Source organism: Chiloscyllium punctatum, chromosome 3 (assembly GCF_047496795.1).
Source record: "Chiloscyllium punctatum isolate Juve2018m chromosome 3, sChiPun1.3, whole genome shotgun sequence".
NCBI lineage: Eukaryota > Metazoa > Chordata > Chondrichthyes > Orectolobiformes > Hemiscylliidae > Chiloscyllium > Chiloscyllium punctatum.
In genome coordinates, this window is record NC_092741.1 from 24,937,181 (window position 1) to 24,963,719 (window position 26,539).

The window sequence follows — 26,539 nt, forward strand, 5'->3', positions numbered from 1 at the left end:
GGGAGGGGCTGTTGTTTTGCTGGTAATGGGGTGGGGGGCGAGGTGTCCCATTCCAATGGGGCTGTGGTCGGGGTGAAGGGGAGTAGTGGGTCAGTGATGAGGGATCTGTAGACTCCTGGGGTTGGTGAGGCTGTGATGGAGTTTTGGGACCAGCTGGGTCATGTGTGTCAGGTGGAGGGGGTTTGTCCAGTCTGATACAGTCATGTTGGGGGTGTTGTCGGGTCGGGGGAATGGGGGCAGTGTATCGGTGACAACGACTGACTCCCGATCAGAATTCCAGGACCAATGAAGTGTAACTTGGATAATTCCATTGATTGGAATCATTGGACTAAACAACCAGTGGGAACAGTGACTGTAAATGGGAAACTAAATACTCCCTTTTGATGTTAATGCAACTGAATAATTTTGAATGAAGAATAAATGCTTGTATTCTTGATTGGAAATACAATAACTGACTGCCAGTAGAGGACAGTGTTTACAAACAGGACACTGGGATTTCTGAGATAGGACATTGGTGGAATTGCTTAAATATGTGTTGCTGGAAAAGCACAGCAGATCAGGCAGCATCAAAGGAGCAGGAGAATCGACGTTTCGGGCATAAGCCCAATGTGGGCACATGTCCATAATATGTCTAAGAAACAGTCACTGCATTCACTGGAAGTGAGGGAGAAGGGTATATCTTTCTATAGGTACGGAGACCAGAGTTATGCACAGTAGTCTAGGTTAATACAATGTGTAGTTTGGGGAAGACAAAACAGTTTAAGAATTAAGCACATCTCACTGTTCAAAATGAATAAAGGGAACAGAACCTTCTAGAAATGTTTCATTCCAATTCTTTTTCGAAAGCTATTTGTGTTAGACCATCTTTCTTGTACCAAAAGATAAGAAATCTCCCATCAAGTATTCTCTTGTCTTTTTCCAAGTCTTTCAGGAAATCAAGGATCAGTTCTTCATATTGTTTCACATCACTTATGTTGGGAATAGTCCTGCAACAGAATTAAGAATATAAACATTTAATTCTCATTCCTCGTGACAAAACCTGTCTGAATCAGAGTAGGTTACAGGTCAACAGCAACAGGAGTCAGTCTCTCAGCCCATTGGGAACCCTCCATCATTCCGTTCCATCATGATTACAGGAACAGAATCGAAAAGCAATCAGAATGGACAGTCCTGAGGCCGATAAGGGGATACAGTTTTGGTGAGGAATTCTGAGAGTCGACATAAACTTAACGGCACTGTTCAAAACATTGCATAGCAGAGGGACAGGGAAATCTTGGTGCACTGATCTGTATTGAGAGAGTGAACAGCAAAGCAAACAGGGTCTTGAGTTTATAACGAGATGATTGATTCCTCAATCGAGGAAGTTTTGCTGAACCTCTATGAAATTCTGTTATGACCATTGTGGCCATTGATGATCACATTTTAGGGAATACATGAGTCTCCTTAAGAGGTTGCAGAGGGTTCTCACTAGAATGGTTCCACAAATGAGGACCATGAAACTTGTAAGGAACAGGAGAATTGAATATGAATGTAATCCATAAAAATCAAAAATAGACTGCAGAAGCTTCCAATGATGATGATTTGGCTAAAACGGATGTGGGTCCATTCCAGACAGAGTTGGATGGATTTATTTTCAGGAATAGAGAAGTGGTTGAGGAGCTGAATGAATATGTTGTGTCTGTTTTCACTGAAGTGGTGGATCCAGTGACTGTGATGCCATTGAATGTCAGTGGGTGATGTTTACCTTCTCTCTTGTTGGAGATGGTCATTGCCTGACAGTTATGTGGTGCCAACCAAATTGGTGCAGTTATGGACAGTGAGGAAGGTTGTCAACAGATACAGCAACAAATGGAGATCACTTGGAAAGATGGGCAAAGAAATGGCATGTGGAGGTTAATCCAGACAATTGTGAGATAATGCACTTTGGAAGGTCAAATGGAAGAATTCAAAATTATACAATAAATGGCAAGAATTGATCTGCAGAGGGATCTTGGGTCAAGTCCATAGCTCCCTGAACGTGGCAATACAAGTGGAGAAGGTTGTAAAGAAGGCATGTGGCATGTTTGCCTTCATCAATCTGGGGCTTGAGAATAAAAGTTGCAAACGCTGAGCTGCAGATTACAGGAAGGATGTGGGGGCCTTGGACATGGTGCAAAAGAGATTTATCAGGATGTTGCCTGGATTGGAGTGTATTCACTATAAGGAGAGTTTGGGCATGCTCGGATTGTTTTCACCAGAACATCAGAGGCTGAGGGGGGACCGTATGGAAGTATATTAAATAATGAGAGGCATGGAGAGGGTGGATAGTCAGAGTCTTTATCCCAGGGTGGAAATCTCAAACACGAGTGGGCACAGGTTTATGGTGAGAGGAGAATGTGCAAGGGGAGGTTTTTATACACAGTGTGGTCAGCGACTGGAATGTGCTACCCTGGGCGCTGGAAGATGTAGATATGGGAGTAAAATTTAAGGGACATTTAAGAGAACAGAGGCATATCGACCTTGTGCAGGTAGTTAGGAATGGTGTAGAGTTGCATCATGGTCAGCACAGATATGTTGGGCTGAAGGGCCTGTTTCTGTGCTGTACTCTTGCATGTTCTATGTTCTCCATTCTAAATGTCACCTGCCACCTGTCAGCCCAATCCCAGATATTGTCCAGGTCTTGCTGAATCTCTGGAGACAGAAGCAGAGTTAGTGATTCATGTTCAGTGTGACTCTTCTTCAGAGATTTATTTGGGCTGGTGTTCCTTAACACCCGAAAGGGACAGAAAAGATTTCTCAGGGGGGGCCAATTGAGATGAAGAATGAAATGAAACTGGTAACAGAGACAGCTTCAAGACAACTTCAGTCAGTCCCATTGAAGAGGGAGGTGGTTAGTGAGCATGTGCAGGTATGACTCCAACCAGTGGAAATTCTTCCCGGTTCCCATTGATTCCAGGTTTACTGGAATTCCTTAATATCACATTTGTTCAGACACAGCCTCGATGACAAGGGCGGTCTCTCTCACCTCAGCCCTGGAAATCAGCTCCTTTGGAAATGTCTCCTCCCACCATCAAGTTAACAACGTGTTCCATCTACAAGATACACTGCAGTATCTCACTGAACCCTGTCCACCATCTACAAGGCACAGGTCAGGAGTGGAATAGACTACACACCACTTGCCTGAAAAGGGAAGGCTGGAAAATAACTCATTGTATTTCAACCAATCAGCTTGCTCCTTTGGCATCAGCGTCCAAATCTGTGCTCTCTACTCCCTAGAAGAACTAAGGACAGTAATTACATGAGAACACTACCTCCTGCAAGCTCCCCTCCAAACCACACACAACCCTGACTTGAAAATATATCACTGTTCTTTCAGTATCACTGGATCAAATACCTGGAACTCCCTTTCTGACAGCATTGTGGATGCCCAAGTACCCAAAGGATGGCAGCAGTTCATGACCTCAGCTCACCGTCGCCATCTCCAGGGCAATTAGGGATAGATCAAACCCAAATCTCATGAATGAAGAAGAAAATAAACCAACATTAGGGTCGAGCCATTAGAGAGGCCCACACTCCTGCCCTTTCTACTGACCCACCTCACCCACACCACATCCCCATGACAGTGTCCTGTGGATCATCTACCTGGTAACACACACCTATCAGCCTGGGAGTCAGTGCTGATGCTTGGTCTCTCAGGTACAGTGCCATCAGCAGCCAGGAGCCAGCAGTGCTTGAGGGTCACTGAATGCAGCAAGCATTCCCTGAGAGAGCTGATGTGGGGCTCTTATCAGCTCTCCAGTCAGTGGGCGCGACACTGATCACCTCCATTCAATTACCAGCCTGTGAGCTACAGACTCACAATCGCATCTATTAGAACTACACCCTTTTGGGATAAGGTATCCCTCAGCTGTATCCTTTCTGCTACAAAATCTGATTTACAAAGGGATATTGTCAGACATTTATTTGAAATCAAACAAACTTCCCACAGGACTCACTGTTTTCTTCCCGGGTTATAGAGAGTTTTCTGGGAACTGAGAGGGTGTTCCTCATGGGACTGACATCTCAAACTCTGACATCACCCTCTGTCCTTATAACGGGTACATTTTCACTTCCTCAGATATCAGACATCTCAAAGAAGTAAGATATTTGGGGTTATCCACTGAAGCTAAATAACAATTATTCTAGTCTGCATTCAGAAAGGGAGATAAAATAATCTCTCGAAAATAACAGAAACCCAAGGGACTGGTGAGAATAGGGAGTTGGAGAAGATTAGTCTTAGTGAACAAATAGTATTGCACAAATTGATAGGATGAAATCCGACACAACTCTGGACCTGACTATCCGTATCCCATCATATTGATAGGGTTGGCTAGAGAGATGTGGATGTATGAGTTTTTACTCTGAAATCTTCACAGTTTTATTGATTCTGGAATACTGCCTGCTGAACTGTGGAAGCTCAGTCACTGAGTCTGATCAGATAGATATTGATACATTTTGAAGTAATATAGAGGGCATGGTTAGTAAGTTTGTGGATGGCAGTAAAATTGGTGGTGTAGTGGACAATGAAGAGGTTTATGTAAGATTGCAAAGAGATATTGATTCATTGGGTCAATAGGCTGAGGAGTGGCGTATCAAGTTTAATTTGGATAAATTATGCTGTTGCATTTTGGTAAAACAAGCAAAAGCAGGACTTAGATCATAGAACATAGAACATTGCAGCGCAGTACAGGCCCTTCAGCCCTCGATGTTGTTTCGGCCTGTGGAACCAATCTGAAGCCCATCTAACCCACACTATTCCATTCTCTTCCATATGCCTATCCAATGACCATTTAAATGCCCTTAAAGTTGGCGAGTCTACTACTGTTGCAGGCAGTGCTTTCAACACCTCTACTATCCTCTGAGTCAAGAAACAACCTTTGACATCTGTCCTATATCTGTCACCCCTCAATTTAAATCTACGCACCCTCATGCTCACTATCACCATCTGAGGCAAAAGGCTCTCACTATCTCTCTATCTAAACCTCTGATTATCTTGTCCGTTCTCAATTAATCACCTCTCAACCTTCTTCTCTCATGGAAAACAGCCTCATTTCCCTCAGTCTTTCCTCGTACGACCACCCCTCCATACCAGGCAACATCCTAGTAAATCCCCTCTGAACCCTTTCCAAAGCTTCCACATCCTTCCTATAACGCGGTGACCAGTGCTGTACGCAATACTCCAAATGTGGCCACGACAGTTTTGTACAGCTGCAGTATGATCTCATGGTTCTGAAATTCAAATTGATGAACAGATGAATAGACAGAGAATAAAGGAATACTGACAGTGGAGAAGCAAAATGGTTTTAGTTTAGAAAGGCATCTTGTGGCAGCACAGTCTGGTGGGCTAAAGGGTGTACTTTTCTTGGTTCATTCCAAACTTGCCTCATTAACTAGGTAATATTCCCCTCTTGTCTGATGCTAGCCCAATTCTCTCTGTAGACAGAGGTACCCTCCACTGTGGAGATATCCTGGGATCCCGAGCACAGGCACCATGCTTAAGGGCCATCATGCATCGGGACAATCGCAGTCAGTCCCTGACTGCCCACTTCCATATACTTGGCATGGAATCAGACAAGGAGAAATCAGCACCTCACTTCATGGACAGCGACCTTGAGATCCTTGTGGATCGGGCAGAGCAGAGGAGGGACAACACCTGACCTTGCCAGCCTGGTCAGTGGCAGACACTGGGTTAGTGTAGAGGAAGATCAATGACCTTTGCTGCTCCACCAGGTTAAATGCCACCCTCTTCTCACTGATCCTTCACACAGGGTGGTCAGGATCGGAGGTTCTGTATCTCTTCAATCTGAGGTGTGGACCATATGCTGTGCTGTGGATTCAGTCTTCGAAAGACTGGAGGGATCATGTCATCAACACCCCTCCAGAATGCGTTCAGGTAGGGAATTCTGAGATGGTTCGGTGATCAGTGACAAATGGCCAAGTCAGAATGATGCATGAGTTGGAGAGGAATTTGGAGGTGAAAGTGAAGTGAGTGGGTTCTGTTTATAAAATTATGTGGTGCATAGATATGGAAAATAGCCAAGGTTTTTTACCCACGGTGGGGAAGTCCAAAACCAGAAGACATAGGTTGAAAGGTGAGAAGGGAAAGATTTAAAAGGGACCTGAGGGGCAACATTATCTTAGATGGTGGTGTGTGCATGGAATGACCTGCCAGAGGAAGTGGTAGAACTGACTACAATTACAATATTTAAAAAACATTTCCATGGGTACATGGATAGGAATGGTTTAGCGGGACACGCAGGCAGATCGGACTAGTTCAGTTTAGGACACCTGGCTGGCATGGACAAGTTGGACTGAAAGGCCTGTTTCCAAGCTGTACAATTCTATTATGATATCACTGCTCATGTGACTCTCAGTAGTAAAGGTCATTGGGAGTGTTGGTATCAGGCACAAAGTCAATTTGGCGAACAATATTCTTATAAGTTGTACATTAATGCAGTCTTGATGTGCCAGTGACCGAGAGGATGGACTTCACTGGTGGTAACAGCTACACTGTTCCAATGCAGTGCTGAGTCCTGGCTAGCACTGAGCTTCATGAATCTTGTTGCACCTGTCCAGCTGGGTAGTAGACCACATTTCTGACTGGCCATGTAAATAACAGTGAGGTTTGAAGGATTTACCAAAGTGGTGAACTGATCATTAAAGAGTACCTGACCCCAAGCATTTCTGAAGCTCCTACAAACTGAATCAGGAGTTTGCATATTAAAAAGAAAGGTACAAGATACCTATGAGTGTACAGTGAAAGAAATTGGTAAAGTGAGGGAATCAACCCAAGTTCAGAGCTCCTGAAACAAATAGCTTACACGGATTGTTTTTCTTTGCCAGTGAATTCAGTGGAACCCTGATTTGTTCTGCTCAAAACACATCTTAATGAATGACTACATGCTATATTTGTGTACTTGTACCCAGCTGCACATTTTAGAATTTACTATCTCTCAGAATCTTTATCAGGCAACTACCTTTGGCAAGGAAGCCCATTTACTGGCTGCTGTGCTGGGGAAAGAGTGCAGATGGGAGGATATCTATAAGGATTGTAACAAGGTCAGCCAGATAGAGCTCAGAGAATAGGAGTTCCTTGATTGGACCAGATTAACATCCCCCAATTAGGGAGCCCTGGCTGACAGACAAGGACAAGAGTATCAGACATTCTCACACTCTGGGATGGTTCGGAGGAAGCTGGATCATTGTCAAAGAACTTTCCATGATTAAATAAAGAGTGACTTGGTGATGGGATACTGGCCTCTGTGGAGTTGAGTGGTGACGAGAGCAAAGTTTGCTCCTGAAGAAGTTTGCTTGCAACAAGTGCCTTTGAGCTGGGATAAGCATTTCTGGCATCATGCTGTTATTTGGGAAGCTTGATTTGTTCGATCTTGTCAATGGCTGGCCCAGTATGTGAAGAGAATGTGTCCTTGTTTTATTTTCAAATGGGCAAATGACATGGGACAGATGTAAAGTTATGATTAATTCTCCTGACAGCTTTTGAACCTGCTGCTTTTTCAGATATTAGGAGCCTAACTTGTCCTGAGGGACCAGATACTAAAACCTTTCACAAGTTAATGGATTTGGTTAAGGAATATTACAATGCAAGCCTCATCTAATTCTGAATTGCTGTCGTTTTTAATCAGCAATTTGAGAACTGGGGAATCCACATCAGGATTTTTGATAAGGTTAAGACAACTGGCAGAGGCAGGTAACATTGGTTTAACTCGTAATGAGATGCTGAGACACCCATTAATGATGATGTAACTATGCAAAAACACCCACGATTTAAATCCCAATTGGACTTCAAACAGGGACTACAACTGACTTTATCATTGGCAAATGTGGTGAGTGGAGCATATAAGTTGCAGGATATTCCGATGGAAGTGGACATCCTCACCAGTCTAAGTGAGTTTGGGGAACACCACTTGAGTGAAGGCAATTGCATAGCCTCACTCAGGACATATACTGAACAGAGAGCCACCAGGTCAGAATACATCAAAACCCTAAGACATAGACAAGCCTTGACCTAAGGGTTAAAAATTTCTTCAGGATCCGGGCCAGCAAGTAATCGTAGTTGCTTCCGGTATTAGGACTTGTGACAGCAAAAGTATCCCACTCGACCTAAATTGAATAAGGAAAATTATAGGTCAGTATCCAGGCGAGTGCACACCCTGGGAAGTCCACTCACATCTGGTTTGGAACAGTTACATTTTTTAACAACTTCCACATTTGAAGGAATTAAAATAAACATGTAGTTAAATGAGCACCTGGTTCTAATGGAGGTTGAAACCAGCCTGGCCATTTTAGTGATCACTGATCGCAAAATTGACTCAGAACTCCAACACTTGTTTGCTCAAGACCTCGGCTAGATTGAGGACCCACAGTGCAGAACATTTACAGATCACCGATCCAACTTTGGTTGTGGTCTCTTATAAGCTGGTTCAGGTACTGCTGATTGTGCTAAAAGGCTTGGGCCCAAGCTTGACGGGCAAACATTTTTGATTAGAAAATGGCTGCCTGAGTGAAGTTCTAATTAAATACCTGGAAGTTTTTCAGGAAGGTCTAGGGACTATCAAGGGATAGTTGGCCAGGAAGCAATTCCACGATCTTGGAAAGCTCGCCCACAGCCATTTGCCTTACGGGCAAAAGTCAAGGCAGAAATCAGGAGGCTGGAATGTGATGGAATCATCAGAGCAGTCCGGTTTGGGAAACTGGCAGCACCAATCGGACTGATTGTGAAACTAGATTATGAAACTAGATTGTGAAACTAGATGGGTTGGTTCACCTTTGTGGGGATTTTAAACAAATGGTAAACCACTTCTTGCGGCTGGATAAATACCCAATCCCTCACGCAGGTGATTTATATGCAAAACTGGCAGGAGCCAGTCCTTCAAAAAGCTGGACATGAGCCATTTATACTTGCAATTGGAGTTAGATGAGCATTCCCAGAAGTATACTACAGTCAATACCCATTTGGGATTGTACCAGTATATGGGACTGCCATTTGGGTATTGTCAGCCTGTGTAAGTTTTCAGTGGATGATGGAGAACATTTTCCACCATGGCACCAACATTTTCCACCAATAGCAGGGAAGACCAATACGGAACACTTCGAGAACTTGAACATATTCATTAGATATTTCTCCCAGGTGGGTATACACCTTAGAGTGGAGAAAAATGTGTGTTCAGGCACCCCCAAGTGACCTACTTGAGACACAGAGTGAACAAGACCAGGCTTTTCCTGTTGGAAAATAAAATGAGGGTGATCAAAGGTGCCCTGTCTCCCAAGTCTGTATGGGAGCTTAGGGCCTTGCTTGGGCTGGTGAATTATTACAGAATGCTCGTGTATAACCGAGCCTCCTTCCCAGCACTTTGCATCAATTCTTTAAAAAGGGTTAGCTTGGAAATGAGCATGTAGCCAAGCCACAGCTTTCAGGGAAGTGAAGAAACAGCTATCATCCCAAGTGAGATCTGCTATATGTGATGTCTCCCCATATAGCAATCAGGCTCGCATTGGCTGGTAGGTGGCACAATGGAGAGCAATGCCCAATAGAGTACGCATCCAGGACACTGGCTAATGTAAGGCGTAAATATGCCCAGATAGAGAAGGAAGGTTTGATGGTCATACTTTGGAGTCAGGAAGTTCCACCAATACCTTTATGGATGTAAATGTGTAACAAGAATAGACCCCAAAACCCCTTCTGGTCTCCTTAAAGAGGACAAGGTAGTGCCGGCCCTAGCTTCAGGCTGACTCCCGTGGTGGGCTATGATACTAAGTGTGTATAATTACAAGTTGGAACACCATCAGGAAGGCCAAGTAATAAATGCAGATGCATTGAGCTGCCTCCTAATGGCAGATACACCACTGGCGGTAGTACCACTGGAAGAGTCCGTAGTGGTTTGAAATGTTATGGACACACTTCACAGCTGATCATATCAGACTTTAGACGCAGAAAAATCTGGTCCTGGCAGAACTAAAACAGCTGGTGGTGATGGGTGAAACCAAAGGACCGTCACAGACCTGAAACCTTTTTGGACCTGGAGGGACCTGATCACAGTAGACAATGGTGTTTTGTTATGGGGAGCAAAGGTCACCACCAGATACTGGATGAAAGCCACCAAGGTCATCCAAAATGAAGATTTTGGCAAGAAATTAGGTCGGATGGCCAGGATTAGATGCAGACATAACCACATTTGTGGGGCAGTGCCCAGAATGCCAAAAAGGGCAACAATTACAACCAGTAGCTCTCCCACATTCTTGGGAATGGCCGGTAAACCTTTGACTCGGTTACACATTGATTCTGCAGGCTCCTTTCACAGGCTCAATGTTCTTAGTCATTGTAGGCGCCCACAAAAAGTGGATGGATGTGCATAGAGTACATTCATCAAACATGGGGACGACAATAGAAAAGCTGCATCTTTTGCACTACACGCCCTCCCAGTACTGTTGGTCACAGATAAAGGGCCATCAGTTACCAGCAGAGAATTGGAGAATTACTTAAAGTCAAATGGCATTTTCCATAATGACAGCTCCACACCATCCACCATCCAATAGTGTGGCAGAAAGAACAGTACAAGCTTTGAAGACATGCTTAACGAATAGCCAGTGGCTTCATTAGATACCAAACTGTATTGGCTCGTATTTGAGTACAGGAACACCCCGATTACAACTATAGGGATAGATCCAACAGAGTTGCTAATGGGGAGAAGATGCCACACCAGGATAAACCTGATCTTCCCAGACCTGCGTGGGGTGCGGTGGGGGTGGGAGTCGGGGGGGAGGGGGGGGAGGATGTCAGTGGCATGGGAATGTCAATGCCGGACACAAGACTCTGCTCAATGAAAGACACTTTACTTCAGGGGACAATGTTTAGTGTAGGAACCACAGGATGAGTCCTGAATGGGTAAGAGGCATGGTCAGTGCAAGGTCAGGTCCAGTGATGTATAATGGTCATGTAGGTCCAACAGTCCTGAACAAGCACATGGTCCACATGAAAACTGCAAATGCTCAAACAGTGCGGAATCCAAACTGATCCAAGAAGCCAGACACGTCAGAAGGGCTGACAGCAGCCATGGGTTCTCCCTGTCCATCAAGCGATGAAGAGACCTCGGAATCTGAGATGGGCATGGCGGGTGTCACCACCTTGATGCCATTGTCGCCTGAAGATCAGAAGAACGTCTTCAGAGATGCTCCAGGGGTAAGAGGCAAGCTACTGCCAATCACAAGCTGCCCCTCTCAGAGGCAGTGTTAAAGGAACCTGACCCGATGCTCAAACACCCCTGGAGCAGCTACAAAGGAAAAAGGCCAGGCCTCTGTTCTCGGATTCAGAGAGGGCAGGATGCAGTGATTGTAATGAGGTCAGCCAGGTAGACCTCATATGGGTTATGCAATATATGTGCAGCATGGTGGCTCAGTGGTTAGCACTGCAGCCTCACAGCACCAGGGATCCGGGTTCGATTCCAGCCTCGAGTGACTGTCTGTGTGAGTTTGCACATTCTCCCCCTGTCTGCATGGGTTTCCCCCCACAATCCAAAGATGTGCAGGTCAGGTGAATTGACCATGCTAAATTACACCATAGTGATAGGTGCTTTAGTCAGAGGGAAATGGGTCTGGGTGGGTTACTCTTCGGAGGGGCGGTGTGGACCTGTTGGGCCGAAGGGCCTGTTTTCACTCTGTAGGGAATCTAATCAATTAAAAGTAGGGTCTTTTGTGATGTTGAACAACAGGGTGACCCAATTGGTCAGATACAAAATTCTTTGAAGTTGGCATCAGATGTAGACAGAGTGGTTAAGAAGGCGTTGAGCACACTTGCCTTCATTGCTCAGATATTTAAGTATCAGAGTTGGGACACTGTGTTAGGTTGTACAGGAGATTTCCCCTCTCACCTTAAACCTATGCCCTCTAGTTCTGGACTCCCCGACCCCAGGGAAAAGACTTTGTCTATTTATCCTATCCATGCCCCTCATAGTTTTGTAAACCTCTACAAAGTCACCTCTCAGCCTCCGACGCTCCAGGGAAAACAGCCCCAGCCTGTTCAGCCTCTCCCTATAGCTCAAATCCTCTAACCTTGGCAACGTCCTTGCAAATCTTTTCTGAACCCTTTCAAGTTTCACAACGTCTTTCCGATAGAAAGGAGACCAGAATTGCATTCAATATTCCAACAGTGGCTGAACCAAAGTTCTGTACAGCCGCAATATGACCTCCCAACTCCTGTACTCAATACTCTGACCAATAAAGGAAAGCATACCAAACGCCTTCTTCACTTTCCTATCCACCTGCGACTCCACTTTCAAGGAGCTATGAACCTTTATTCCAAGGTCTCTTTGTTCAGCAACACTCCCAAGGACCTTACCATTATGTGTATAGGTCCTGTTAAGATTTGCTTTCCCAAAATGCATCACCTCACATTTATCTGAATTAAATTCCATCAGCCACTTCTCAGCCCACTGGCTCATCTGTTCAAGATCCTGTTGCAATCTGAGGTAACCCTTTTCACTGTCCACAACCCCTCCAATTTTGGTGTCATCTGCAAACTTGCTAACTATACCTCTTATGCTCGCATCCAAATCATTTATATAAATGACAAAAAGTAGAGGACCCAGCACCGATCCTTGTAGCACTCCACTGGTCACAGGCCTTCATCTGAAAAACAACCCTCTGCCACTATCCTCTGTCTTCTACCGTTGAGCCAGTTCTGTATCCAAATGGTTAGTTCTCCCTGTATTCCATGAGATCTAACCTTGCTAATCAGTCTCCCATGGGGAACCTTGTTGAACGCCTTACTGAAGTCTATATAGATCACATCTACTGCTCTGCCCTCATCAATCCTCTTTGTTACTTCCTCAAAAACCTCAATCAGGTTTGTGAGACATGATTTCCCGTGCACAAAGCCATGTTGACTATCCCTAATGAGTCTTTGCCTTTCCAAGTACATGTACATCCTGTCCCTCAGGATTCCCTCCAACAACTTGCCCACCACCGACGTCAGGCTCACGGGTCTATAGTTCCTTGGCTTGTCCTTACCACTCTCCTTAAACAGTGGCACCATGTTAGCCAACCTCCAGACTTCTGGCACCTCACCTGTGACTATCGATGATACAGATATGTCAGGAAGAGGCCCAGCAATCACTTCTCTAGCTTCCCACAGAGTTCTAGGGTACACCTGATCAGGTCATGGGGATTTATCCACCTTTACCCATTTCAAGACATCCAGCACTTCCTCCTCTGCAATATAGACATTTTGCAAGATGTCACCATCTATTTCCCTACAATCTATACCTTCCATCACCTTTTCCACAGTAAATACTAATGCAAAGTACTCATTTAGTATCTCCCCCTTTTTCAGCAGCTGCACACAAAGGCCGCCTTGCTGATCTTTAAGGGGCCCTATTCTCTCCCCAGTTACCCTTTTGTCCTGTATGTATTTGCAAAAACTCTTTGGATTCTCCTTAATTCTATTTGCCAAAGCTATCTCATGTCCCCTTTTTGTCCTCCTGATTTCCCTCTTAAGTACACTCCTACTTCCTTTATACTCTTCTAAGGATTCACTCGATCTATCCTGTCTATACCTTACATATGCTTTCTTCTTTTTCTTAACCAAACACTCAATTTCTTTAGTCAATCCAGCATTCCCTATACCTACCAGTCTTTCCTTTCACCCAAACAGGAATATACATAAAGAAACATTAATCACAATATTGCAACATCAAAACTCACCTCACAAAGAACCGAGCCAAAAGGAATGATCTTTTTTTAATTGTTTGATCTGTAGGTGTGGGCAGACTGTTAACCTCAGGAACAATGGTCACACCTACATTGAATCTCTGTGGAAATGTTCCATTTACCAAGTATCCAGCGAGTCCCCAAGGTGCAGTGATAGGAACTATTGTTTCTGTGGATAGAGAAAAACCTTGTTATAACATTTTACTCGGTGATCATTTGTGGTGTCACTGACAGTGAGTCAGAGGTTACAGGTGAGGGGTCAGGGTGACATTGCTGAAGTGGGGCAGACACTGATATGCTGAAAATGTGTTGCTGGAAAAGCGCAGCAGGTCAGGCAGCATCCAAGGAAGAGGAGAATCGACGTTTCGGGCATCAGCCCTTCTTCAGGAATGAGGAAAGTGTGTCCAGCAGGCTAAGATAAAAGGTACTGAGGAGGGACTTGGGGGAGGGGCATTGGGAATGTGATAGGTGGAGGGAGGTCAAGGTGAGGGTGATAGGCCAGAGTGGGGGTGGGGGCGGAGAGGTCAGGAGGAAGATGATTGCAAGTTAGGAAGGCGGTGCTGAGTTCGAGGGATTTGACTGAGACAAGGTAGGGGAGGGGAAATGAGGAAACTGGAGAAATCTGAGTTCATCCCTTGTGGTTGGAGGGTTCCCAGGCGGAAGATGAGGCGCTCATCCTCCAACCATCATGTTGCCATGGTCTGGCGATGGAGGAGTCCAAGGACCTGCATGTCCTTGGTGGAGTGGGAGGGGGAGTTGAAGTGTTGGGCTACGGGATGGTTGGGTTGGTTGATCCGGGTGTCCCAGAGGTGTTCTCTGAAACGTTCTGCAAGTAGACGGCCTGTCTCCCAATATCGAGGAGGCCACATCGGGTGCAGCGGATTCAATAGATGATGTGTGTGGAGGCGCAGGTGAATTTGTGGTGGATATGGAAGTATCCCTTGGGGCCTTGGAGGGAGGTAAGGGGGGAGGTGTGGGCGCAAGTTTTGCATTCCTTGCGGTTGCAGGGGAAGGTGCCGGGAGTGGAGGTTGGGTTGGTGGGGGGTGTGGACCTGACCAGGGAGTCACGGAGGGAGTCGTCTTTTCGGAACGCTGAGAGGGGAGGGGAGGGAAATATGTCCCTGGTGGTGGGGTCTGTTTGGAGGTGGCGGAAATGACGGCGAATGATACACTGGAATGGAGGTTGGTGGGGTTGTAGGTGAGGACCAGTGGGGTTCTGTCCTGGTGGCGGTTGGAGGGGCGGGGCTCAAGGGCGGAGGAGCGGGAAGTGGAGGAGATGCTGTGGAGGGCATCGTCGACTACGTCTGGGGGGAAATTGCGGTCCTTGAAGAAGGAGGCCATCTGGGTGGTACAGTTTTGGAACTGGTCCTCCTGGGAGCAGATGCGGCGGAGACGAAGGAATTGGGAAAATGGGATGGCGTTTATACAGGGGGCAGGGTGGGAGGAGGTGTAGTCTAGGTAGCTGTGGGAGTCGGTGGTTTATCGTAAATGTCCGTGTTGATTCGATCACCCGAGATGGAAATGGAAAGGTCTCGGAAGGGGAGGGAGGAGTCTGAGATGGTCCAGGTAAATTTGAGGTCAGGGTGGAAAGTGTTGGTAAAGTGGATGAACTGTTCAACCTCCTCGTGGGAGGACGAGGACAGTCATCGATGTAGCGGAGGAAAAGGTGGAGGGTTGGGCCAGTGTAGCTGCGGAAGATGGACTGTTCCACATATCCTATGAAAAGGCCGGCATAGCTGGGGTCCCTGCGGGTGCCCATGGCTACTCTTTTGGTTTGGAGGAAGTAGGAGGATTGGGAAGAGAAGTTGTTCAGGATGAGGACCAGTTCAGTCAGTTGAAGGAGGGTGTCAGTGGAAGGGTACTGGTTGGTACAGCGGGAAAGGAAGAAGCGGAGGGCTTTAAGTCCTTCGTGATGGGGGATGGAGGTGTACAGGGACTGGATGTCCATGGTGAATATAAGGCGTTGGGGACCGGGGAAGCGAAAATCATGGAGGTTGGAGGCAGTGGATGGGAGATCCCCTGAGGTGATGACGTTCTGGATGGTCTGGGAGATGATGGTTTGGTGGTGGGAGGTGGGGTCATGGTCAAGGGGGCAGTAGGAGGAGGTGCGTGCGAGCTGGCGTTTAGCCTCAGCGGTGTAAAGGTCAGTGCACCAAACTACTACCTCGCCTCCCTTGTCTGCCGGTTTGATGGTAAGGGTGGGGTTGGAACGGAGGGAGTGGAGGGCTGCACTTTTCGAGGGTGAGAGGTTGGAGTGGGTGAGAGGGGTGGAGAGGTTGAGGCGGTTAGTGTCACGGCGGCAGTTGGCTATGGAGAGATCGAGGGCAGGTAAGAGGCCAGCACGGGGTGTCCAGGTGGATGGGGTGTGTTGGAGGTGGGAGAAGGGGTCGTCAGAGGGTGGGTGAGAATCTTGGTTGGAGAAGGAGGCATGGAGGCGAACGCGGAGGAAGACTTGTTCGATGTCACGCCACATGTTGAACCCGTTAATCCGAGAGTGTAGGGGAATGAAGGTGAGGCCCCTGCTGAGGACTGATCTTTCATCTGATGTGACACTGATGTGACAGATTGAATAATCACCTCACAGAGTGACACAGCACTGGGGGAGGGGACTCCTGTGCTGGCTGTTTGGTTGATGTAACCAGCTCATTACACTGACCTGCTCTCTTTCCACACATCCACATCTTTTCTCTCATTATTTCGATGTTCATCTTTGAATGCTGTGATTGAAGCTGCTTCCTGCACTATTCCAGGCAGTGAATTCCGCATCATACAGGAACACACGTGGACACAACCATACAAACGGAGAGCAGGAGAAGGCCATTCAACCCCTCACACCTGAACCACTGATCCCACAGCATTTCCTTCTCTTTTGCAAATTTAACAATTTTTAATTAGGGGCTCTGCTGATGCCTCAGCTAAAAATTTAATTGTACAGACCTGTAAATAGGAATGATTACTCGGTTTCGGTACGCAAAGAAATGGAATGTTTACATATGTATGGCATGTCCAACTGTACAGACCATCAAATTATTTTGTGAATAAAGTATATTTTTGAAATAAAAAAAAGGTTTCTTCCTTGCGATCCTAAATGTTAATTGAGAAGCTTCAGGCACAATCTCCTAAATATTGAGCACTGTGTCTTTGACTGTGTTGTACTCTGCAGTTCTACTCCGCTTGTCCCTCTGACAATCTGACATACACAGTCAGAGCTGTACCTGCCAAAACACACTGTCCTGTTCAGGTCCAGACCTCTCGAAGCCACATCCTCTGTTCAACAACCTTTTCAGATGAGGCACAAGACCTTTTGACCCCATTGTCAGTAAATGTAAGGATTCTGTGTAGATTCTTGGTTTAAGGAAATCCCTGATTGGAACCAGAATCATCCTCCAAGCTCCTCCCTCCTTCTTTCTTCATTTTCCCACTGAAGCTTTTCTTTCCCTCCTCCAGTTCTCAGAGTTCCCGGGCTCTTTAGAATTCAAGTTTTCTTTCTTTCAGACTCCTTGGTTTCACCTTGCCTCCATTTTAATTTTTCTGACCTTTTCCTCCCATTCTATTTCAACTTTCTCTGAATTCTCTTACCCTTATTTCTGTTCTTCTCCAAACTGAAGGCCTGTCATTTCTATCTCTAAGGTAAAAACAATGACTGCAGATGCTGGAAACCAGATTCTGGATTATTGGTGCTGGAAGAGCACAGCAGTTCAGGCAGCATCCAAGTAGCTTCGAAATCGACGTTTCGGGCAAAAGCCCTTCATCAGGAATAAAGGCAGTGAGCCTGAAGCATTCAGAGATAAGCTAGAGGAGGGTGGGGGTGGGGAGAAAGTAGCATAGAGTACAATGGGTGAGTGCGGGAGGGGATGAAGGTGATAGGTCAAGGAGGAGAGGGTGGAGTGGATAGGTGGAAAAGAAGATAGGCAGGTAGGACAAGTCCGGACAAGTTATGGGGACAGTTACTGAGCTGGAAGTTTAGAACTAGGGTGAGGTGGGGGAAGGTGGGTGTCGGTGACTGACATTTTTTTACAAACCCACCGACTCCCACAGCTACCTGGATTACACCTCTTCCCACCCTACCTCTTGCAAAAATGCCATCCCGTCTTCCCAATTCCTCCGCCTCCGCCAGATCTGCTCCCAGGAGGACCAGTTCCACCACAGAACACACCAGATGGCCTCCTTCTTTAGAGACCGCAATTTCCCTTCCCACGTGGTTAAAGATGCCCTCCAACGCATCTCGTCTACATCCTGCACCTCCGCCCTCAGACCCCACCCCTCCAACCGTAACAAGGACAGAACACCCCTGGTGCTCACCGTCCACCCTACCAACCTTTGCATTAACCAAATCATCCACCGACATTTCCGCCACCTCCAAACAGAGCCCACTACCAGGGATATATTTCCCTCCTCACACCTTTCCACCTTCTGCAAAGACCATTCCCTCCGCGACTACCTGGTCAGGTCCACACCCCCAAACAACCCACCCTCCAATCCTGGCACTTTCCCCTGCCACCGCAGGAACTGTAAAACCTGTGCCCACACCTCCTCCCTCACCTCTATCCAAGGCCCTAAAGGACCCTTCCAAATCCATCAAAGTTTTACTTGCACATCCACTAATATCATTTATTGTATCCAAAGTTTGGTAGAAGATTTGTAGCTCGGGTGCTCGTTGTTGTGGTTCTGTTCGCCGAGCTGGGAATTTGTCTTGCAAACGTTTCGTCCCCTGTCTAGGTGACATCGTCAGTGCTTGGGAGCCTCCTGTGAAGCGCTTCTGTGCTGTTTCCTCCGGCATTTATAGTGGCCTGTCTCTGCCGTTTCCGGTTGTCAGTTCGAACTGTCCACTGTAGTGGCCGGTATATTGGGTCCAGGTCGATGTGTTTGTTGATAGAGTCTGTGGATGAGTGCCATGCCTCTAGGAATTCCCTGGCTGTTCTCTGTTTGGCTTGCCCTATAATGGTAGTGTTGTCCCAGTCGAATTCATGTTGCTTGTCGTCTGTGTGTGTGGCTACTAAGGATAGCTGGTCGTGTCGTTTCGTGGCTAGTTGGTGTTCGTGTATACGGATCGTTAACTGTCTTCCTGTTTGTCCTATGTAGTGTTCTGTGCAGTCCTTGCATGGGATTTTGTACACTACATTAGTTTTGCTCATGTTGGGTATCAGGTCCTTTGTTCTGGTGAGTTGTTGTCTGAGCGTGGCTGTTGGTTTGTGTGCTATTATGAGTCCTAGTGGTCGCAGTAGTCTGGCTGTCAGTTCAGAAATGCTCCTGATGTATGGTAGTGTGGCTAGTCCTTTGGGTTGCGGCATGTCCTCATTCCGTTGTCTCTCCCTTAGGCATCTGTTGATGAAATTGCGAGGGTATCCGTTTTTGGCGAATACTTTGTATAGGTGTTCCTCTTCCTCAGAATTCACCACAAAGGTATACAGGAAAGCCACACACACAGACCAAGTCCTAAACTATGAAAGCAACCACCCCAACACACACAAACGAAGTTGCATCAGGACACTATTCAAAAGGGCCACAACACACTGCAGCACACCAGAACTACAAAAAGAGGAAGAGGAACATCTATACAAGGTATTCGCCAAAAACGGATACCCTCACAATTTCATCAACAGATGCCTAAGGGAGAGACAACGGAACGAGGACATGCCGCAACCCAAAGGACTAGCCACACTACCATACATCAGGAGCATTTCTGAACTGACAGCCAGACTACTGCGACCACTAGGACTCATAATAGCACACAAACCAACAGCCACGCTCAGACAACAACTCACCAGAACAAAGGACCCGATACCCAACATGAGCAAAACTAATGTAGTGTACAAAATCCCATGCAAGGACTGCACAAAACACTGCATCAGACAAACAGGAAGACAGTTAACGATCCGTATACACGAACACCAACTAGCCACGAAACGACACGACCAGCTATCCTTAGTAGCCACACACACAGACGACAAGCAACATGAATTCGACTGGGACAACACTACCATTATAGGGCAAGCCAAACAGAGAACAGCCAGGGAATTCCTAGAGGCATGGCACTCATCCACAGACTCTATCAACAAACACATCGACCTGGACCCAATATACCGGCCACTACAGTGGACAGCTCGAACTGACAACTGGAAGCGGCAGAGACAGGCCACTATAAATGCCGGAGGAAACAGCACAGAAGCGCTTCACAGGAGGCTCCCAAGCACTGACGATGTCACCTAGACAGGGGACGAAACGTTTGCAAGACAAATTCCCAGCTCGGCGAACAGAACCACAACATTTATTGTATCCGTTGCTCCCAATGCGGTCTCCTCTACATTGGGGAGACTGGGCACCTCCTAGCAGAGCGCTTTAGGGAACATCTCTGGGACACCCGCACCAATCAACCACACCGCCCCGTGGCCCAATATTTCAACTCCCCCTCCCACTCTGCCGAGGACATGGAGGTCCTGGGCCTCCTTCACCGCCGCTCCCTCACCACCAGACGCCTGGAGGAAGAACGCCTCATCTTCCACCTCGGAACACTTCAACCCCAGGTCATCAATGTGGACTTCAACAGTTTCCTCATTTCATCTTCCCCCACCTCACCCTAGTTCTAAATTTCCAGCTCAGTAACTGTCCCCATAATTTGACCGGACTTGTCATACCTGCCTATCTTCTTTTCCACCTATCCACTCCACCTTCTCTTCCTTGACCTATCACCTTCATCCCCTCCCCCACTCACCCATTGTACTCTATGCTACTTTCTCCCCACCCTCACTCTCCTCTAGCTTATCTCTCCACGCTTCAGGCTCACTGCCTTTATTCCTGATGAAGGGCTTTTGCCCGAAACATCGATTTTGAAGCGACTTGGATGCTGCCCGAACTGCTGATTTCTATCTCTAGCTGTGTGACTTCATGCTTTAATTTTCCTTTCTTCAACTGGGGGCACGTCATGCTCCCATGGTATTATTGCTCATGTATTAATCCAGAGAGCTCGGTAATGTCCTGGGGAATTTGAGTTCAAAGGTGAACAAAAATCTGGAATTAAGTATCCGCTGATAGCCATGTAACTATGTTGGGGATAAAACAACATTCTGGTTCAGTAACACCCCTTTGGAGGCAGAAACTGCTGCCTTTGCCAGGACTGGTCTATATGTGACACCAAACCCGCAGAAAAGTGCTTGACTTTTAACTGCCGTCTAGACGGGGAGGGATGGGTAATAAAGACTGGCATAGCCAGCAATGCCAACACCCCAGGAATGAATGAAACACATTCTCATTGTTGGATCGTTACTTGAACAATCTCATCTGCATGAGATTCTACTTTGCATTGTACCTTCCATTTGTCTGATAATTCCCTAGTTTTAATTTTGATCAAATAACCCACTGTTTTTACTTTAACACCCACACAGCTGTCAGCAACATTAAAATGTGCAACAAACATCACCACAATGCTGCTGTTTTAGGTCCCAAACCACCACCAAGTTGGGACTTAAAAAGAAAGACATAGATCTTTCTTAAATTCGGTAATTTAACAAAATTCATGTCCAGAAATCCAAACATTATGACCCCAGTTGATGGTATTACTGCCCAAATCAGATCCCAAATGGGACTGTGGCTGGATCGATCATATTGTGAATTGTTCTTATTTCAGAGAAAGACCAGTCACTAAAACCACAAGCACTCAAACTTGCAGATTACTTTGAACAATAAAGCAGACAATGTTGATAAGAAGTGAAAATAAAACAGTTTGAAGTGAATTATTTTCATAGAGCGTAAAATTAAAGATTTTAAAACATACCCCAAAATTATTTCTCTTCCAAAAGCACCTCTGACAACAGTCACACGAGAGACAATTCCATTCTCTATCTTCCCCTACAGAGCTTCAGCAAACTTTAGTTTCTCTTTTTGTCTTGAGCAACTGTTTTACACATCTGCCATCAGTGAAGAACACTGCAGAAAATCCCCAAATAGAAGCTAAATCATAAGACCATAAACCAATCCCATTTTTTCCCAAATGACAGGGGTTTTGGCCCATCAACAAAATCCATCCTTGATCTTCCAAACGAGAGCACAATACACATCTGTTTCCCCTGTTCACACATAAAAGTTTCCCAATGTGACCAAAAACCCATTTGTGCAGAAATTGAATTTGATGCTGAAAGGGGAGAATGTGCTGAGCTATGAGGAGAAGGTGGAGAAGTGGCCTTTTGTGAATGGCCCTTCAGAGAGCTGGCACAGGCATGGTGGGCTGAATGGCCTCTTACAATGCAGTGAACAGGTTTTCCCTCTGCTCGATTTCCCCAGAGTGAAATAGATTACATTGTGAGGAGCAGAACAAAGAAATTACATTCTAAACTTTGGTTCACAACAGCTGTTTCAAGAAAGAATTAGACCTTCCCGAAATAAATGATTTGGAGTGTTTACAATGCTAAGATTATTTTCGTTATCTTCAGAAGGAGAGCCCAGAGACCACAAGGAGTCTGTTCACAAGACAAATACCGTACCAACAGGACAGCAGTATAGGTTTGGACAGTGTACAAGCCATCAGAGCTGGAAAGAGGACTTCAGCTGTTTTAATTGTCTTAAAACATTCAATGTTAAAGAGAAGTCAGTGAGTGAGGCTGTTTGTGGGTCTTTGGGAGAGATGGAGGGAATCGCAGATGGTGAATGTGCAGTGTATCTGCCTCCACAAGGACTCCAACAGTGGGCTTCATGACTGGCAGGGAGCCTTTATTTGTGTGATGACAATTCAGCGATCGTGGCTGAAGTCAGACAGTGAGATTGAAATCCCACTCCCACCACAAGAGGGAAACCTTCCCAGATTCTGGGACCATAAAGCCAAGTATCAAAAGAGGGTGACACTTTGACAAAATAGCAGCATGTGACCCAGGGATCCCCAGGGATTGACAATTGCGGAATGTTTTGTCAATGTGTTTGTCGATGTAGAAAGTATTAAGCAAGAAATGTGAAAGAGTGAACAGTCACGATATTCTGTTGTTACTTTGATGGGATATCTGATATACCTTCAGCATTGCCAAAACGTGAATACTTGAACAGTTTGTCCAGACCGAGCTCCAATACTTGCTCCAAATCCCTTCCATGAATCTCTGTCTCAACCCATTGTACGTTTACGAATGTCGCCTCATCGTAATTCTGAAATGAGAGTAAAAAATGTCACTGTATGGTATAAACTGTACTCCCACCAAAGTACATCAATGCTGAGAGAACTGTCCTAAGTATCCAGGTGTGGAAGAGCCTTCATGTTCTGGACGGACTGAGTCTGAAACAGAGTTTGGAGTTTTTAATGGGATTCCTGACAGCAGCACTTCCTGATTCATTCCCTTTCTCGCTCACTCTCTCATCTTTCGTGTTGTCCTGTATGACTCACCTTGCTCCTTCCCTTTGGGTTATCAATAACAACATTGAGATAATGTTATTGAAATGCTTCTACATTGAGCCAATGTTAATGCCCACATGTCCTGGTGTTGTACATCTCTCTGCATGTTTTAACACATTATTTAAACTGAGAAATTCTTTGAGGTATGAGGAATGGTCACCAAATGGGATTTATCACAAGGCTATTAATCCAAAGACCCAGGTCATGTTCTGGGGACCTGGAGTGAACCCCACCAGGGCAGATGATAGAATTTGAATTCATTGAAACAAATGTGTGGAATTAAGGGGCTATCCAGGGTTGGAGTTGAGGAGATTCCACTCACAACCAGACTTGGCCTCTTCCACATTGAACACAGAGACCTTCAGCCTGTGATCAGCTGCCTTTCAGAAACAGGGTTAGATTGAGTGAAGACAGGAGCAGTAGGAGAGCTCCCTGACTCTACAGTCCTTGTGTTGTCCCCCACCAGCCCCCTGTCTGTGAGCAGACTGACCCCTCCCTTCACCTGCTGCTGGAGATGGAAGCCCTGATATTCTTCTTACTGCACAAGCTGGCAGTGGGAGTCAGGCAGGGGATGGCAGCTCATGTAGAAAGTGTTAATGAGGCCCGAGGAGTAATTTCAGTCCAGTCTCATGGTTCAGGGTTGGGATGTGCACTGTCGGTGCACTGCAGGTTAGGGACTAAAGATAACATGGAATAATTTCCACTGGTACAAACATGACAGAACAGAGGAAACTCTCAGCTATACTGACCGTGTCCTGGATGACTTGTACTGGCTCGGGACAGTCAACATCCTCACAGAGTTCGATCACCTCCTGCTCGGGATCCTGTGCAGCAATTTGATGCCCTAAGAGGACAGACACAGTTAAGAAGATTCTCAGCATCTTGGTGTTCTCTCAGATCACTGGTGAATGCACTGACTGACTCTCAGCACCTTCAGGTGGATCTGCAGTTTGAGCACAGAGTTACACTCGTTATATACTCTTTGATGAAGATGGTTTTGAATACAGCTTATCCTTAGGTAGGAACGTCATGGTGGAGAAACATTCCAGCTGATTAATTATGGAAATTTCTCTTAGCTCTGACTTTACAATGGATTCAGAAATCATTAACTCTCTGTGTGCTGGCTCCTAGGAACACTGAACACTTGGGAAAGCTGTTTTTGTAATTGCTACCAGCTCACATACTCAGGGTTGTCACTCTTCCCGGTTTGGGAATCCACTGGATGGAAGATTGATCTCCCAGTCACTGGTGATGAGGAGAAAACAATTTCACCTTTGGGGTTCAGTTTTGTACATCTTCATTTCCTGGGTTTCCTGCAGCTTTCCCTGCAGTCAGTTTGAACACGGGGGCTATTCTGCTCCCTGACCATGGACAGACCACTGTTTACTCACAGTAGCAGGGTAAGGCTGATGGGGTGTTCACTGTCCAATGATTGGAGCATCTCATAAAGATCCTGTTTGTGTCTTTCCCTCCTTCCCTGAGATATACTGAGACTGGCTGAATGATTCTCACGCCCCACCCCGCCCCCCCCCTTCAAAACTACTCCCACTGATATCCAACTCCTGACACAGCCTGTCACTGGGGTACACTTCCCCTGGCACTGTTTATCACTGCATTAGTGTTCACATGGCATTGACTCTGGTGGGGTCACTCTTTCCCTGACTCTGTCTCTCACTGAATCACCATTTTCCTGGCACTGACACTCATTGCATTATCATTTCGCAGACATTGACTCGCACTGGATCACCATTTCCCTGATATGGAATGTCACTGGATCACTGTTGTCCTGGCACTGACTGTGATTGGATCAATGCTTCCCAGGCACTGACTGTCACTGGGTCACCACTGCCTTGTTATTTACTCTCCACTGTTTCCTGATTTGGGCAAATGGCCTAATTATGATCTTAACTGATATGTTAGTAAATCATTGTTTACAAGTAATCAAGGGCTACAGGGAAAAGGCAGGAGGATGGTGTTGATGGTATCAGCCATGATGGAATACCAAAGTGGACTCAATGGGCCGAATGGCCAAATTCTGCTCCAATGCATTGTGGGCTTACAATTTAATTCCTTGGAAGAAGAGGTAGAATGTGTTGTATCTGTACTGGCTGGTGACCCGAAAGATAGTTGGAAAAGCAAATGAGGTGGAAGTCATGGCCACGTGAATGCAGCTGGAAAATTCAGTGATGGAGAAACAGAATTTGCTCAATTTCTTCCAATATCTCATTTTTCAAATATCGATAAATCCAGCTGCTTTCAGCAACTTGAGGTTATGCACTTAAGCCCTCTGTATTCCTGAACAGCTCCCGAGGTGATCAGAACGCTGCTCACAGACTAGCTCACTGAACTGCTTTTTAAACATCATGTAATTTCACCGCTGAGTGCATAAAATAGCACTGTTTATCAATGCATTTATCAATATATTTCAGAAGTGGTTTACCAGGATGTTCCCAGGAATGGAGGATTCAGGTTATAATGAAATGCTGGAAAGGCTGAGAATGTTTTCATTGGGGTGTCGGAGGGTGAGAGATGACCTTATACAAGTTTATAAAATCATGAGGGGTGTAGACAAGGTGAATGGCAGGTACCTGTTCCTTTGGGTGGGAGATCTCAAGACAAGAGGGTATATTTTTAGGATGAGAGGAGAAAGATTTAATAACGACATGAGATGCAAGTTTTTTACACAGAGTGGTTCATGTGTGGAATGAGCTTCCAAAGGAAGTGGTGGATGCAGCTACAGTTACAACATTTAAAAGACGTTGCAATAACCACATGAATACGAATTGTTTGGAGGGATATGGGCCAAGCGCAGGCAGGTGGGATGAGTTTAGTTTGGGATGATGGTCAGCGTGACCCAAGGATCTGTTTCTGTGCTGCATGACTTGGTGACTCTCATCCCAATCTCAGAAACAACTCTCCAGGTTTGATGGTGTGAAACAGTTTTCTTCAAAATCAGACACCCAAGAGATTGGAGTCAGTTTCAGGTTCTCCCATTTACAAACACTTTGTCTCAGAAGATAACACATGTCTTGGCTGGTCAAGGCCAAGTCTCTAACAGGCAAATCCCAATGGAATGCCTGTAAATTTCCATTAATACACATTTAGAGATATGGAAGGTGTCTGGGGGAATTGAAAGGAAGCTGCCAGCAGAAAGAGTTAACACTCTGTGAGTCTGAGACAGGGGGGTGGGGACAACTCACTGAGTGATGTTGTTGTAATTATACTTTGTTCAGGAAAACTGCTGCAATCTGCTGTTCATTAACTTTTTCAAAAGCTGAGTTCAGTTTGATATTTGCCAAGCAATAGTTTATCGAGATTGTGAGAACAACCTGAAGGTGTAAAGCACAAAAACTTAATTTAATGAAAATCAAAAACACACAGTTCACTCCACTCCCAAAGATTTGAAATTCATTATTAAACCAATTTTGA

General features: G+C 45.9%; 2 protein-coding genes across 2 annotated transcripts in view; both read left to right on the forward strand.

Moving 5' to 3' along the window:
• LOC140453673 (uncharacterized) overlaps window positions 1-10,751 on the forward strand; it is a 109,069-nt gene extending 98,318 nt beyond the window's left edge. Inside the window, exon 3 of the mRNA XM_072548580.1 lies at window positions 5,787-10,751. The gene's annotated coding sequence lies outside the window, so the exon portion shown is untranslated. The remainder of the gene's footprint in view (window positions 1-5,786) is intronic.
• Window positions 1-26,539, forward strand: part of LOC140456994 (heme-binding protein 2-like) — a 308,917-nt gene that overhangs the window by 130,935 nt on the left and 151,443 nt on the right. The gene's annotated exons all lie outside the window — the stretch shown is intronic.